We start from the raw sequence: 16,035 nt of genomic DNA, 5'->3' as shown, positions 1-16,035 counted from the left end.
GGTCTGGAGCACAGGTCTGATGGGGAGCGGCTGAGGGAACTGGGGGGGTTTAGTCTGGAGAAGAGGAGGCTGAGGGGAGACCTCATCGCCCTCTACAACTACCTGAAAGGAGGGTGCAGAGAGCTGGGGATGAGTCTCTTGAACCAAGGAACAAGCAATAGGACAAGAGGGAATGGCCTCAAGCTGCACCAGGGAAGGTTTAGACTGGCTCTTAGGAAGTATTTCTTTCCAGAAGGGGTTGTTGGGCGTTGGAATGGGCTGCCCAGGGAGGTGGTGGAGTCCCCATCCCTGGAGGTATTTAAGAGTCGGGTTGACATAGCGCTTAGGGATGTGGTATAGTTGAGAACTGTCAGTGTGAGGTTAATGGTTGGACTGGATGATCTTCAAGGTCTTTTCCAACTGAGATGATTCTGAGACAATTCTGAGGAGCTTCACTAGGAGATCTCCACAATCGTAGGGTTCGGTCTGTGTTAGTCCCCAAACCCACCATCCCTGGGTGGAACCCAGGGGACCCAACTTGGAAGGCTTGAGCACACAGCCCTCTCCCACATCATCGTGTCGAGAGGTTATTGCCTGCTATCAGAGGCTGCAGCTCCTTCCAGCCTGTGATGCCTTCTGCTCTCTAACCCACCACCATCAGCGGGTGACCAAGCGAGCATCGGCGATGCTGCAGAGATTGTTTTTGCACCATGGCTACAGAGCGAGAGCACGTGAGATTTGATGCCTTGCAGCTTTTTCTCTTTGGGCCCGTAGATCAGTGTAGCAGGAGATGGTTTGTCTCATGGTGAATAGCTGACTGCGGGCCAGTTGGCAGCTGCGGCGCAGGGAGGCCTGTGTTAATAGCAGACTTGGGGTTGATGCACGGCGTGGCTAAAACGGATTGACAGATTTGCAGAGAGCAACTTTCATGCGTCCCATATGTTGCTTGGCTTCCTCTGGGTGACTTGAAGGGGAAAAAATCTTTTGCTGGTAGAAAGTTAAGAGTATTTGTATATTTGGCTAGTTTTAAGCATCTCTTTCTCTCCCTCTAGCTTGACCTGATGTGGTCAAAAAAGAAAAATGGCATCAATTAATCATGTTAGAAGTGTGCACGGATGTATTAACTAAACTTATTTTCCTGTGGACGCAATAGCAGCCACAGGAAAGTTCCTATGAAAATCAACAAGTTCTGCTCTCTAAGAATTGCAGCCTCGACTTAGATTGTCAAAGATATAACACTCCTAAATAGCGTGGTAAGTGCTGGGCTACTCTGACTTAGACCTGAAAGATTTGGCCCATTACCTATAGCAGAACTTCCCATGAAGTGTGAAATTTAACCTTAAGGTCAAACAAGAACTTTTCGGAGTAATGCTATTTTCACTTCTCTCTGTTTCATTTAGATAAACATGTGCAGTACAGACCATCTGTCCTGATGAAGTGCCATTGTTTAATACTGAAAATATGCACATTTGATCTAGTTTGCATTTCCTAAAAATTGTGTTATTGATTTGACAATATATTTTTCCTCGGAAAAAAAAAAAATCTGCAGTTATTTATTCATTCTTGCCCCTTGGAGAGCTCGCTACCATCTGTTTTTCTTGGCTTTGCATCACTTTTTTTTTTTTTTTCACTTGTTCTTCTCCCACTGTGCACCACTGAAGGACTATACTATACATTATCTCATAGCCAAATTATGCAGGGTATTGTAAACATGTTGTAAACTTTGCCAGCTGCAAAATCAAGGGCTCTGAGAGATCTTGCTAAGCACTGGAAATGCTCTTTGAAGAAACAAGGCAGCCTTTTGGAAGCAGATTTGCAGGGCAGCGTGACACAAAGGCGTAATACCGCTTTTGCAAAATGCTGGAGGAAGAAAGGAGCAAGTAAGTGTGTTCTTGGATCCCTGTAGCTTTATCGTAGAGGCCAAGAAGTCCCTAAACCGGTACCTGCTCAGCACCCACTGATAAGACACAGCGGGGCTCCTGCGTGCAGATGCTGGGACCTGCAGGCTTTGTGCCCCGGTGGGTGGTAACAGGGATCGGAACCTGATGTAGCCTCGGCACCACCATGATTTCGGTCAGGACAGCACCATGCTCAGGGCACATTGCAGGACTGAAGCCTCTCGCGTCCCAGAGTTATCCCTGGAGTTGGAGCAGTGATGTCTTGCAACCAGCATCCTCAGAGGATGCAGGACGCAGGGCGTCTCGTGCTCTGCATTGCACGGTTAGGACCCGTTGCTGGAAATACGAGGTGAAGGGAAAGAATCACAAATGTGTGAGGATGTCTGTGTAAATCTGTAAGAAATATCCCTAGTTATAGATCTTTGTGTATCTTTTGATCATTGAATAATGAGGATATCACCAGTAGCAATACCAGGCATTCCAGAAATCATGCCTCGAAAATATACAACTTTAAACCTACCTTTATGAGCTTTAGTATCTGCTCTCTTTGTCTTCTAGTGACTGATCTTGGTGCAGTGATGGTTGTGCCTACAAGCTTTCATCCCATGGTACACTTCCAGAAGTCTCTGTCTGGGAGACACAGAACTTGAGCCCAGGAGCTGGGAGTGCAGGAGGAGCACCAGGCAGCACGGAAACAGAGCGTACTGCCACCCTCTCAAAGAGAGAGAGAGAGGCCATGGGCTTGTACCGATGCGCTCTGCAGGCAGCAATCCCAAATTCCCTGAAGTCAAGAGGACTAGGAAGCCATGTGGATGACAGGACCACAGGGAAGAGCCTGTTTCAGTGGACGGTGGACACGTAAATACCTGTACAGGCTGACGATACATATACAACCCTCAGTGAAATGCAGTTTTCTACTTTTCCTATAAATTCATTATGAACGCTTTCATGCTCGGGTTTTGACGGATAAGGAAAACAAAGACATCTTAAGTTTAGAGGAGATTTGAGGTCAAGCTATGAAAGTAACTGCTCTGGTACCAGAGAGCTGGCCCTTAGACAGCATTTTGGAAAGAGTCCAGGGGCTGGATGGGAGCACCGTGGTGCTTGGGGTGGCACAGTCCCGCTCCACCCGGCATCCTTCGGCCGTCCCCCCCCTGCAGCAGCTCGCAGCTCTCCAAAGGCTGCTGACCGCCAAGACAAGTAGCTGGACAGGTCGTCGGTCTGCAGTATTTAGGGAATTCAAACCCATCTTTTAAATGTTTCCAGGAATACTTCATCTTCCTCTCTAACAGTTAGCAGAAAGGATCACAAGTTCAGTCGTACTTACATAACATGGCTGTGAATATCCCATGACTTATTGCCCTACTCCTGCTATTTTTACAGGGTTAAGAGCTTAGGGGAGAAAAATTGCTTATCTTGGTGGGATGTATTTCTTTTTGCAAAGGAAGGACGGTGTTCTTCCAGCCCTGGAAGTATTCTTGTGAAAGCTATTTCGTCTCTGAAGAGTCTTTTATTACTATTATGGTCTTATGTTCATAGGCTTGCACTCTCATTAAGGGGCGCTGATTTAAATGAGGGGCTCTAATCAACAATTTTCATCATGATTTAAATCAGCTAGCAGGAAACACAAAATTGATTATTTAAATTAATCTTGTTCTTCATTTGTACTCTTTAATTATTTTCCTAAGGAACAAATGATACTTCCTCACTGGAGCCTAGTGCTCTTTTTTCATTTATGATCAGGATATGCTGTTACCATATTTATTTAAGAATTTGCATGTTATGTCAAAAGTTACTTAACATTTTTAATTTTATGTGCCGAACTGATGACTGACGCCTCTACTACATGACTAATTTTAATGTTAATTTTTGTCAAGGTGCACTGCAGAGCAGAGTGAGAACATACATTAGGTACGGTGCTCTAATTTAAATCACACGATAATTTAAATATGATGGACAGATGGGGTAAGGGGAAGAACACAGTTATCAAAACTTATTCTGCATTTGAAATGGACATTTTGAACACGGGAAATATCACCTCTTGACAAGCAGACTGGGTTATTTCTAATCACCAAATCCTTAGAAAGACTCATACAGGGGAAAGTGCAATCATCTGTTCTCTCTTTGGTTTCAATCCCCAACGGTTTTCTCAAATTTGAGCGAACTGAAGGGAAGAACATCTTTCTGTGCATCCCGAGGAGAAATGGGTCTGTGTGTAATGGACTTAAGAGTATCAAGAACCCGCTGATCCAGGTGGTTCAGCAAATACTTCAGTCACTGCAGTGGCTTGAATTAATCTAAAATTTGTGGGGTTTATTTCTATTTCTTATAATATTACAGTGAAACTTAGGCCAACAACTCAGTTTTAATTTAAAATTATTGAACTTTAAATAGTGTAGATAAATTTAAAAAAATAATAATCCTAGGCTCTGATTTTTCTGGGAAAAGAATGTTTTGCATTTTTCATCCTCCTTTCATTTGCATCAACTTTAGCTCAGCACAGGTGCAATGAGTTGAGGGTCCATATTTCTGATTCATACCATCATGTGTAAGAACAAGCCAAAAGCAAAATGAACTGGTTTTGAAAAGCTTTGGGCTTTGGGGCATGTGTGTACATACATACATCCATTTTTAAGATTGAAGGGATTAAATAGTCGAGTTCATCCTTCAGGTAGTTCAGTTGACTTTACTGGAGACACTAATGCCCAAGTTAAATAACTGGTTTCTTGTTGGCTTCAACCATCACAACAGAGGGTCCGGAGCTCCGGGGGATACAGAGGATGGGATTTTCCAACACCGATGGATGCGTCCACCTCCCTTCAGTGTGAGTCTCAGCAAGCTCATGCTACTGAACCTCTCTGCTGCCCCTTCTCCCAGCGCCACGTTAGGATGCCGGAGGATTGCTACCTCCCTCCCTCGATGCTCTTGCGATGGTGCAGTCCCTCTCTCCCAGCGCTGCAGTTTGGCAGTCGTCAGCCCATTTTCCCAATTCACTGAGACAATTTCCTCCAAATCATACTTGAGACTAAAGACAAAACAGCAAAGGCTTGATTTCTTTTATTTCCCCTGCCAGAAGCCATATGTACCATGCCAAGATGTGACATGCAACACCTTGCGTTACAGACACACGTCAGTCATGCTGACTCAGAGCAGGGAAACCTTCACTGTCTCGTCCCACATTGCTTCTAGTCTGATGTGCCAGGGAAAGGTTTCAGCTTTGTGGTGAGGTCTAAACCCAAGTTGTTTGGTTTTTTTGGTTTTTTGGTTTTTTTTAAGTTAAAGTTTTAGCCTGGCTTGGGGTTTGTTTGTTTTTTTCCAGAAGCCTGAACATCCTTCAGTGGCTACTGATTTCAAATGATGCTTCTGGCCACAAAACCAGGAGCTACAGGGTGACTTCAACAGTGGCACTCACTCAGGGTGGCCCTAGCCAGCCTGTGTCTGAATTTCACATTTAGGAGGTCAAAATTATGGACCAAGGCTTTATGCTGTATTTTTGACTGTGTTTGTCTGTGTCGTCTCCTTCCCAGCAAGGAGAGTGCCTCTTCTCGTGCTGGTACTGCCCACTGCCACCGTGTCTAGGTTTTGAGGACAGAGCAGGCGCTTTGCTGTCCCAGCAAACACCAAACACCGCATCCTGGCAAGATCAAAGAGAGCTCGTTTCATCTTGCAGCATTAGGTAGAGCAGCGATTGAGGGGAAAGTAAAGAAAATAAGGTAGAAGCAAACATTACGAGTAATGGAAGAGCACATTTCCGATGGATATTTTTGTTGTCATCGTTAATGTAGGGGTTTTTGTACATGCAGAAACTGTTTAGACCTCAGGCGAGCAGCTGAGTGCCATGAGAGCCTCAGCCTCTGCACCACCCTCTGCCTGTCCCAGCCTGGCCACCCCTCGTGACTCCAACGCAGACCCTTATCTTCAGGCCGTTCCTGGCATATCCTCTCTGCTCCCGCCATACGGAGTGTGTTTTAATGCAAACGTGCATTAAAGAATCTAGAACTGACGTTTAATTTGACATCATTAAGTATGAGATCACCCCTCTCCCATGCAGGGCTGTATCATTCAAAGGAGCTTCAGGTCTTTTCTTTCCAGGGATCTTCTGCTGCAGGTGCCTCCAGAAAGCCCTTTTCTGTCTGTGTTCGGTGTTTCCTGGCAGGGGTGGTTTATGGTCATCCATGAGCACACACCATCCTGATTTAGCATGTAGAAGGAACTATATGTACCTTTATTAAAAGCAATCTTAATCTTCCTTATGGAACATTATATAAAAATGTAGGCTTAGAGCAGCTTTCAGAGGCAGGCACAAATTGCCGGTGGTAATACACCTAAATTACACAGGATATACGGGGTTTGGCTGTTGTACTTCTCCGATTGCTTCCTTCCATTGCTTGCTTTAAGCAGATTTGTTCGCAGCACCTGGCCAGTGCTCAGGGAGAGCTTATGGGTAATAAAACTTGTTGGCACAGTGGTTTATATAAAATATATATATATATGTAATAACTGAGGTCCGAGTGCGGAAGGGAGTGGATGGATGGATGGATGGATGGATGGATGGATGGATGGATGGATGGATATATGGGTGGGCATGTGGATGGGTGGGTGCATGAGTTGGGGTGTGGATGGGAGCGTGGATTGGTGCACGGGTGGGTGGATGGGTGCCTAAATTGGGGTGTGGATGGCTGGATATATGGGAGTATGGGTTGGTGCATGCATGGGTGGATGTGCTAGGGCACATAGAAAATAAGGATGTGATTGCTGAGAGCCAACATGGCTTCAGTAAGGGCAAATCCTGCCTGAAATTTGGTGGCCTTTTATGATGGGGTTACAGTGCTGGTGGATAAGAGAAGAGGAACTGACATCATCTACCTGGACTTGTGCAAAGCTTTTCACACTGTCCCACAGGACATCCTTGTCTCTAAATTGGGGAGACATGGATTTGATGGATGAACTGCTTGGTGGATAAGGAATTGGCTGGATGGTCGCACTCAAAGAGTTGTGGTCAATACTCAATGTCCAAGTAGAGAGCAATGCCGAGTGGTGTTCCTCATGGTCCGTACTGCAACCTGTGCTGTTTAACATCTTTGCTGGTGACAGGGACAGTGGGATCGAGTGCACTCTCAGCAAGTTTGCTGACAACACTGAGCTGTGTGGTGCAGTCAACACGCTGGAGGGAAGGGATCTGCCATCCAGAGGGACATGGACAGGCTGGAGAGGTGGGCCCGTGCAAACCTCATGGAGTTCAACAAGGGCAAGGTCCTACCCATGGGTCGGGGCAATCCCAAGCACAAATACAGGCTGGGCGAGGAGTGGATGGAGAGCAGCCCCAAGGAGAAGGACTTGGGGGTATCAGTGGATGGAAAACTGAGCCAGCAATGTGCATTTGTAGCTCAGAAAGCCAACCGTGTCCTGGGCTGCCTCAAGCGAAGTGTGGCCAGCAGGTCGAGGGAGGGGATTGTCCCCCTCTATTCCACTCTTGTGGGACCCCACCTGCAGTGCTGTGTCCAGCTCTGTGGCCCCCAACATGAGAAGGACACAGACCTGCTTGAGCGGGTCCAGAGGAGGCCATGAAGATGCTCAGGGGCTGGAGCACCTCCCCTGTGAGGACAGGCTGAGAGTTGGGGGTGTTCAGCCTGGAGGCTCTGGGGAGACCTTATAGTGGCCTTCCAATACCTAAAGGGGGCTACAGGAAAGGTGGGGAGGGACTCTCGATCAGGGAGGGTAGGGATGGGATGAGGGGTAACTGTTTTTAGCTGAAAGAGGGGAGATTTAGATTAGATCTTGGGAAGAAATTCTTCCCTGTGAGGGTGGTGAGGCCCTGGCACAGGTTGCCCAGAGAAGCCGTGGCTGCCCCCTCCCTGGCAGGGTTCAAGGCCAGGCTGGACGGGGCTTTGGGCAACCCGGGCTACTGGAAGGTGTCCCTGCCCATGGCGGGGGGGGAGAGGGTTGGAATGATCTTTAGGTCCCTTCCAACCCCAACCCTGCTGCGATGATTCGATGGTCCCACGCAGCGGCGGGTGCCGGGCGGGGGGATGTGCGGACGGACGAACTCTCCGGACAGACGTTAAGTGCAGCCGCCGCCTGTCGCTCCGTTGCCCGCCCCCCCCCCCCCGCGGGGCGGGGCGGGGCGCTGCTGCCGGCCCCTCCCGGCGCGGGGGCGGTGCCGGGCCCCGCCCTGGCTCGGCGGGCGGCGGCGGCACCTGCGGGCCGGGCCGGGCCGCGCGGAGCGGTGCGGAGGGGCGCGGAGGGGCGCGGAGCGGCCCGGATGTAGCCGGCGCGGGAACATGGCGCTGAGGGCGGCGTGACGGCGGCGGCGGCCGCCGAGGTAGGGGCGGCTGGAGCGGGGCGCGGGCTCGGGGCGCGGCGGCGGCGGCGGCTGCTGAGGCGGCGGCGCGGGCGGAGGCTCGACCTTGTGGGGCCGCGGGCGAGCGCGGCGCTCCCCGGAGCCGCCCGTGTGTCCGTCCTGTCCGTCCGTCCTGGCAGCCGGTGCCCGCCGCGGCGGGGCGGGAGACAAAGGCACGGCCCGGGCATCCCCGTCCCCACCTGTGCGGAGCCGCTGAGGGCGGCTGGCGCGGAGAGCGCCGGGGGCTCCTTTCCTTGGGGTCTTCCTGAGGTGATTTTGCTTTCAATACCTTGCCGGGGTTTCCCACAGCAATGGGCTTTTTATGTTTTAAAAGGCATTTTGATTTTTGTCAGGTTTTTTTCCAGGAGAAGTTGCTCCCAACTTTCTGTGAATATCATGTGCTTTTGGGTTTCACGCAGAAAACAGGTACTCGGAGAGGTGTACGGCCGCTCCCGCAATGCTCAGGCGTGCCCCAGTGTAGCTCTGCTCACTCCTCTTTTGCATCTAGAGGGTTAGAAATGCCTGCGATCGACTCCGTTCTTCTTTCTGTGTTCATTCGCCTCAGATCATCGTAGCTAAAGAAAATGAGCTGCACGGTGACCGCCGAGCTTGAAAAACGCTCGAGCCTCAGACCAGAGGAGAGGTGCTTTTTCTCTTGGTATTGATCAGACCTTGAGAATTTCTTACCAACCCGCCAGCAGCACACAGGCTGCCTTTCTTCCTCTTTGTTACACACCAGCCCTCTGTTAACGTAAAGAAACAATGGAAATGTTTTTTTTCTTCCCACGTACTCACCGAATGGGCTGTCATTGCTGTTAAGGATAAAATTCCCATCAACTCGAGAGGGGCTGGCGGTGAGACCACCCTGCTGGTGGCCTTTCCCTTCATTTTAGAATTTTTTTCATATGCTTCAGCATTTGCAAAATGAAGGAAGAGAGTTGGTACCTGTGTTGAGATAGATCTCTGTGCTCCCTGCTGCCCAGACGGTACTTAGGGAATCATCGCTCCACGTTTATTCCCTTTATTGTACCACAAAACTTTAAATAACGCTGCGTAGGACTGAAGTAGGGAGCCACGCTCCCCCGCCCTGCGCGAAAGCCGGTGTTGATGGCTGTGAGCATCGCTGCCGCTCTCGGGAGCGGACCTCTTGTTGCATGGAGGATGCATCTGGAGGCATTGGGGACTTACTCTGGCTGCCTGCTGAGGATGGTGTTTCCGACACAGAAAGTGGGTTTAGTGCCCCTTGCAGGGTCTCCCTGGCCATCAGCACCCCCGGGAGCGAGGTTGAGCAAAAGCTGTAGAAGAAGCTTTTCTGTTTCGGTTTGAGGTTCACAAAATGGCCCTTTGCGTTGCTTGTTTCTTCCTGCTGAAGGGTTGCTGTCTGTGCTGCACGGTGATTACTAAACGTGTTGATGCCCCCACGGTGAGCAGCTGCTCTCCTGGTTTGCAGGTGGGGATGGAGGGGCCTGGGCAGCGTGGGGCAGGGCACTGGGCTCGTAGCTGCTGCTCCTGCTGCTGTGCCGGGTAAAGCTTTGGGAGTTACTCACTGCCGTTTGCCTTACTGGCTGTTTCCGCGGTTTAGGCAGGGTTTTTCAGTTGTAGCTCGTTTCAGGTTGGTGGAAGGTCGTTGTTCAGTGTGGAATTACATTTTTGTGCTATTAAACATATTAATTGGAGATAAACTGAGTAAAAAAAAATGGTTTGAATTGAGGGAAAGTCTCTCATGTAGAGAGTGCTGAAGCTAAACTTTCTTCTCCTGCTTCAAACAATTTTACAAATGGTTTTGATCCTAGTGAAACCGCACTTCTCTAGCAGAGATTAATTTTCATCAGAAGAATTTAGACCAGTCTGCCGTAGTCCTGCCTCCCCTTTGTGCAGAAGCTCTGTGGGCCATAACTCACTTCTGGAGTTTTTTAACCTTATTCTAAGGAAATGAGGGCTAACTAAGTCACGGTGTGTGTGCATGTCGTTCAGCTGCCGCGACTGTTGAACCGCACTTAACAGAGGGGCTCAGAGTAGTCATTTCTGCGCAGAGTAGCGGCGGCACAGAGAGGAGAGACCATGGCAGTTCTGTTGTGGAGAACCTTGTTACAAGTCATCAACGAATCCCCTTGGTGACCCCCTGCAGAGCCAGACCTAGTAAATCCCATTGCTCGTTGGATTCCCTTGTTACTTTGGCACCCCTATGTGCTTCCCAGTGGCTTGCTTTTTTTTTTTTTTTTTCTGGACAACTTCATCAATTGCAGATACTCACAGTAGGTGAATATTTGGCTTCAGTGAAATCTCAGCATCACGATGGTTGATTCTAAAATGGAAATGTGTAACAAAACTATTAGTTGGGAAATATAAAATGCCTTGCAAGAAACCTGCTCGCTAGTGTCAATTCCTGCTGTCAGTCAGCCACGAACAAACTTCTCATGGTGCTAGTTAACAATTACAAGTTTTGCCTTATCTCACTGGCAGCAGCCCTCACTCCAGATGTGGTACTGAAACAGGGGAGACAAACTGTTCTCTCTGACATCAGTTGGGGCGTGTAATTTGGGTTCAAAGCTGAGTTCAAGGAGAACTCCAGCTCATGTGGCTGAAGCCCGAGAGGTGACTCCGGCACAGATCTGTCAGGGGTGATGTGCTGTTTTAGGGAGGATGGAAGAATGAAGAGGAAAAACAGAGCAGAAGAGTGCCTGCATCTCTGATCACGCTCACATTTGATACTTAAATCCAATTACTGCTTTGAAGCTGCTCCAGTTAAGAATCTGCAGTGTTCGGCGTCTACTTGTTCAGATACGTAAAATCACTCCAGTTTTACCGGTTTACTTTGCAAAAGCTACAAACAGAAGGCTGCCGTGTGGCATGGGTTGAAACTGCTAACAGGTGTTTGTGGGTACCAACAGCTGAAGAGTTTCTGAAATATGCATAAAGCTCAAACAAAAAAACCTCTTGCTAAAATACCTCCTCGGGATATCTTGCTCCTGGCGTTAGCATCTCTGACTCATGGTACCATTTGGCCATCCTGGTGGGGTTTCTGGGGCCGTCTGTGCTTTGCTTCTCGCTGAAGTCAGTGGAGTTGGTCTGTTGGGTCTGCTGCAGGGTTTGGCCAGGCTTCCCCAGGTTTTAGTGAAAGCTGAGTGAACCCTCTGCCATCGGGGTGGGATGGTCAGCGACTGCGGCCAGGTAAAACCAGAAACACCACGATGGAAACTTCACGTGGTTGATATCCCTCACACCTGGAGGGCAGACACTTTTTACCATCTTCCAGTTATACTTTATTATTTTTTTCCATTAATTCTAATCCAGTAAACATTTCCGTATGCTTACTACTCTCAGTAGCAATTTGAAGTGTGAAAGGTGTTTTATACAACAATTTCCTCAAAAAATGGATGTCACAACCAATAGGTTCCTATGGCATCTTCCCTTGTAGCTTCTCCGGTGTCTGACATGGGTTTGTCTCTTGCTTGGTAGGAACTTCATAGGATATCTCCCTTCTCCCCAGATATAAAGCTTGGTATTTTTGAGACAACTTTCCCCCATTAAATTAAGCTTCAGCTGGCAATGAGGTGTGTTGGAGCATTGCCTGATGCACAGCACAACTGCATCAGCTTCGTTCTACAGGGAAAAGAGCTAAAAACTGGAAAGCTTCAAAAATGTTAACAACTGTGCACAAAATCCCAGTTCGTTATGAGGTCATTTAAAAGGCAACTACCCCCCCTGCACCATTTAGAGCAAGTTTCAGTGCACTCTAATGATATTTAATGTTCAGGTAACTCTACTTAAGCCTTTAATCTGTAAGGCCACAGAGATGTCACCGAGGACTTGCTGTTAGTGCTGGTGTCTCAGCTGCCTGTCACCAAGCCCAGCAGGGCTCAGCATTGTGTTTGAAGGGCTGTCCACACAACCAAGAAAACAAAATATTTGTTATCAAAATGAATGTTTAGCTTTTCTTTCTTTTTTTTTTTTTTTTTCCTTCCCTGGGGAGAAAGAACTTGGAGGGCAGGACTGTGGCTGGGGACTCATGTCTAAGACCTGCTGCAGAGTTTGTCTCTCGTGTGGTTCAGCCAGGCCTGTTGAAAGCAGCCATCTTGCAGCCTTGGCACAAAATGTCGGCTTTGAGCCAAGTCTTGTGCCTTAAAGGTTCAAGGATTATCCCTTTCCAAGTAGTGCCTGTGAGTGCAGTGACGTGTGAAGCGCGTGCTCCCGTCGCGCCGTGCCAGCGCCAGCCACCACATACGAAGCCAGCTATTTTGTGTCTTTCCAACTATTTTTTTTTTTTTTTCTGGGCTGTGTAAGAGTGCAACAGCTTTTGGAAGGTACGCCTGGTGGAAGTACAAAGGTAATTACTTCTCAGAGAAGACAGAGCTTGAATATCTTTTAAAATCAAACCAACAAAACAAAAATGTGTGAGTCAAGTTTAGCTCTTCTCCTTTTACAGGCTGGGCTGCTGTTTCCTATTTCTGACCCTTCTTATCCCCTAAGCAAAGCTTCTATTAAAACATGACCTGTATATACCAGTTAATATTTATATCTCACAAACCACCAAAATTGGGGTTCTAGTAGGGCTGGAGGCTGTAAGGACGTGTAGTAAGACGTGTTTTCACCCTGGGTGGCTTACGGCATAAGGTGCACCCATCCTTTTTGTGCACGTGCCACGTGCCGGGCTGAGGATGGCCAAAGCGTGCAGCAGAGGAGTGGCGTGACTTGCTCAGGGACACGCAGTGATGGAGAGCAAAAGTGAAATCCCAGCTCCCATCATTTTCCTTCTGGGCCATCCTGGCTTTGCTCTGTGCGCCGGCTCTACTGTTAAGAGTTTGCCGCTAGCGAATGGCTCTGCCTGCAGCAGGACATGCTCCTCCAGTGTCACAGGGCTGGGAGCTTTGATTTTGTCTAACGAAGATGCTCTTCCAAAAATAGGTTAAGCCAAAGAACTTGGATGCCAAAAATAGCAATGGAGATTTTCCTTTTTCTGACTGTGTTTTAGATTTATTGTTCCCTGCTGGAGGCAGCTGAAAAAGTAAAAGAGATACTGCAGCTATAGGCAAGGAAATAGTGGAAGTAGACATACAGTCACCTCCGATGGAGAAAAGCCACATGTGTCAGACATCACTGTGGAAATACACAATAATGCAAATTAACACTGTAAATAAAAATGTGCAATATCACTAAACCCTTCCCTTAGCAAAAGTTGCATTGTTTCCCTGACAGTTAAGGTACCCCAGAAAGGGAAGGATGGAGAGATCCCCGGTGACAAAGGAGAGGATAAAAGAAATGCCAACAAACAAAAACTGGAACAAATAAATGCCGCAAGAATGATCCTGGTGATAGCCCCTATAAACCTTTTATTGCGACATGCTCTGCTGCCTGTGAATAATTCACTCTTCCCGAACTGGTGGCAGTAAAATCTGCACAGTGGCTTTCTCCTCCACCTTCATACAGGTTGTTTAGGGGCTAGTTATTAATATGTAGGATTTCTCTCCTGGGATTCTCCACAGAAATTTTTGTATTGTTAAGTTAAACTCCATCTTTCCCATTCTCTGAATTAGATGCGTGCACAGAGCTAATTATGTGCACTGCAGCTATATAAGAGGCTGGGCTGAGTGTGGAGCTGGAAGTCAGGAGGCACTGGTGGCTCTAATCCGGGCTGTGCCGCTCGCTGAGCCACCTCCAAGAAGTTACTTAACCTCAGTGTGCCACTGCTTCCCTCTGGGTAACAGGAGGGATTATCATAATTGCTTCTGAAAAGCACTTTCAGGTGTTTAGTTTTATTTTTTTTTTTCCCCCGAAGATGCAGAGCTATCCGGTCTTGAGCTGAAGAGGTTTGGTCTGTCCCAGGAGGCTTTTGGTATTTTGCAGGATTATGAAAACAATGCTTAATGCCTCGTTGGGCTGTTTAGGCTGCATAAATAAATACATTTAAAATATTTTTCATCAATCTTCTAGGCACTACTCACAGAAGGGCTCTTGGATACAACTGAAGGACATAGAAATGAGATCTTGTTCAAAAGGGTTGTTACTGAACTCTGTGAAATGTTAATATAAACTATCAGAATGCTTAAATGGTTTGTTTTTTCAACCAAATCCTGTGTTTTCCACAGAAACCTGGGTGTACGTCTTGTCTCTACCTTGAATTAAAGACCCCAAAGGCAACAGACTTGCTGCGTTTCTCATAGGCTTTGGAGGGTATTTGGTTTTGTGTTTTTTAGAAAAGGCTGGTTTTCTAGGCTGAAGAAGTAGGAAGGTTTTCATGAGAGCAAGGTGAGCACAAAGTAAGTACGCTCTGAGCCTCTATCCCAGATTTTGAAGCATGCAGGAAAGAGTAGTGCATTCATTTGTGTCTCTGTTGCACGCACTGAACTCCTCTTTTCTAAATAGCAAAACTTCTTCCTATTTATGCTTCGTGTCACAGGGGAAAAAATAATCAAAGAAGCAGAAAACCCCATGACTGAACTGCAGTTGAGACTTATTAATGAATTTATGTTAATAAAAAAGTTGTTTGCGGAGCACGATGCTGTTAGTGGGGAGGCACCATGTGCACCATGGGCTGTGCTGGCAGGGTTTGGGGAAGCAACACTGCTGGGGGTTTTATGTTGGAAACGTAAAGTTTAGTGTGCTGCTGGGAAGTGCTCCAGTGCCAAGCTGAGGGCTGTAATCTAAGCCATCGGCTGCTCTAGGAAATCTCTGGGTGCTCCCATGTTTTATGCAGGAGCTTGAAATGATGCAGCCTAAAGCTGGGGAATATATGGCATCTTCCCAGCACGAGGGATATAGGCCCCGTAAGCATGTGTTGAGAGGGGCCTGGCTGCCAAAATAGTTTAGTGTTGCTATGATGGTTGCAGGTGGTGATTGCCTTTTAAGTTCTTGCTCTCAGTTCTGACATTTTTAGGACAGTAAATGAAGGATGAGAAGTAGAAAAGCAAACAAGTTAGAAAAATCCCATGTGTGGATGTCTGTAATTGCATTCGTGTGACTCGATGGAAAGAGCCCCGTCCTACTGGAAGTCAGGATGGGGTTGGCAAGGAATAAAAGTAGTTACTGCCAATAGCTCTTGTGCCAGAACTGAGTATTGATGATAGGGCTCAGCTTAAAGCAGGTGGCGTATTACAAACCCTAAAGAACCGCTCCAGGGAAACATGTGCAAAACCACGTGCCTTGTATGCCACGGAGGATTTATTCCTAGGGGTGAGACAGAAGAAACCTTCACTTGGACAGAGTTGAGTCCTGGTCCTGGGAAGCAAGAGAAATGCTTTACTGAGGCAAGGCTTTTATTAGGGACACAAGCATGTCCCTCATTTTTCATTATATTAGAGATACAATACCAAAATTACCAAAAATGCAACATCCATCCCACATCTGTGCTTTCCCTACCCAGTTTCTTTGAGGACCAGCTCTTAGCACTGTCAAGATTCACAGGGAGAGTAAGTAGGGCTTTTTCAAGTACTTAAGAAGTACAAGGCATGAGGTAAATAATTCAAACACTGATGCAGAGTATTGCCAGCTGAAAAGTGACTTACTATCTCTTAACAGGGTAACAATGAGTGGATTTTTTTCCTCTTTTGGGGGAGACAAGTATGGAACGTGCCACCTATCAGCAGGGCTGCTTCCTTCCAAGAGAAAGGTTTGCTATGATGAGCTCAAAGCCAAGGCTTATTTCTTCTTGGGCAATCTAGTCAGAATTTGGACATCACCGGTGTAACAGACCCCTGGGGTTGTACGTAATGTGGAAAACCCAATACCTCTGCGGCTCTCGTTTACTATCAACTTCTGCTTGAAGAAAGATTTTGACTTTTTTCCTCAGCATCTGGTAGGACTTGGTCCACAGTATTTTGT

The 16,035-nt window shown here is 47.5% G+C and overlaps 1 protein-coding gene across 2 annotated transcripts in view; it reads left to right on the top strand.

Moving 5' to 3' along the window:
* Positions 1-8,067: 8,067 nt before the first annotated feature.
* The window catches only part of PAK5 (p21 (RAC1) activated kinase 5), a 95,451-nt gene continuing 87,483 nt past the window's right edge, over positions 8,068-16,035 (top strand). The window contains exon 1 of one of the 2 annotated variants that reach the window (XM_074817218.1): positions 8,068-8,199. The gene's annotated coding sequence lies outside the window, so the exon portion shown is untranslated. The remainder of the gene's footprint in view (positions 8,200-16,035) is intronic. The other variant, XM_074817217.1, reaches the window with a different exon arrangement.

Source organism: Strix aluco, chromosome 3 (assembly GCF_031877795.1).
Source record: "Strix aluco isolate bStrAlu1 chromosome 3, bStrAlu1.hap1, whole genome shotgun sequence".
Lineage (NCBI taxonomy): Eukaryota > Metazoa > Chordata > Aves > Strigiformes > Strigidae > Strix > Strix aluco.
This window is presented reverse-complemented; position numbering and strand designations above follow the sequence as displayed.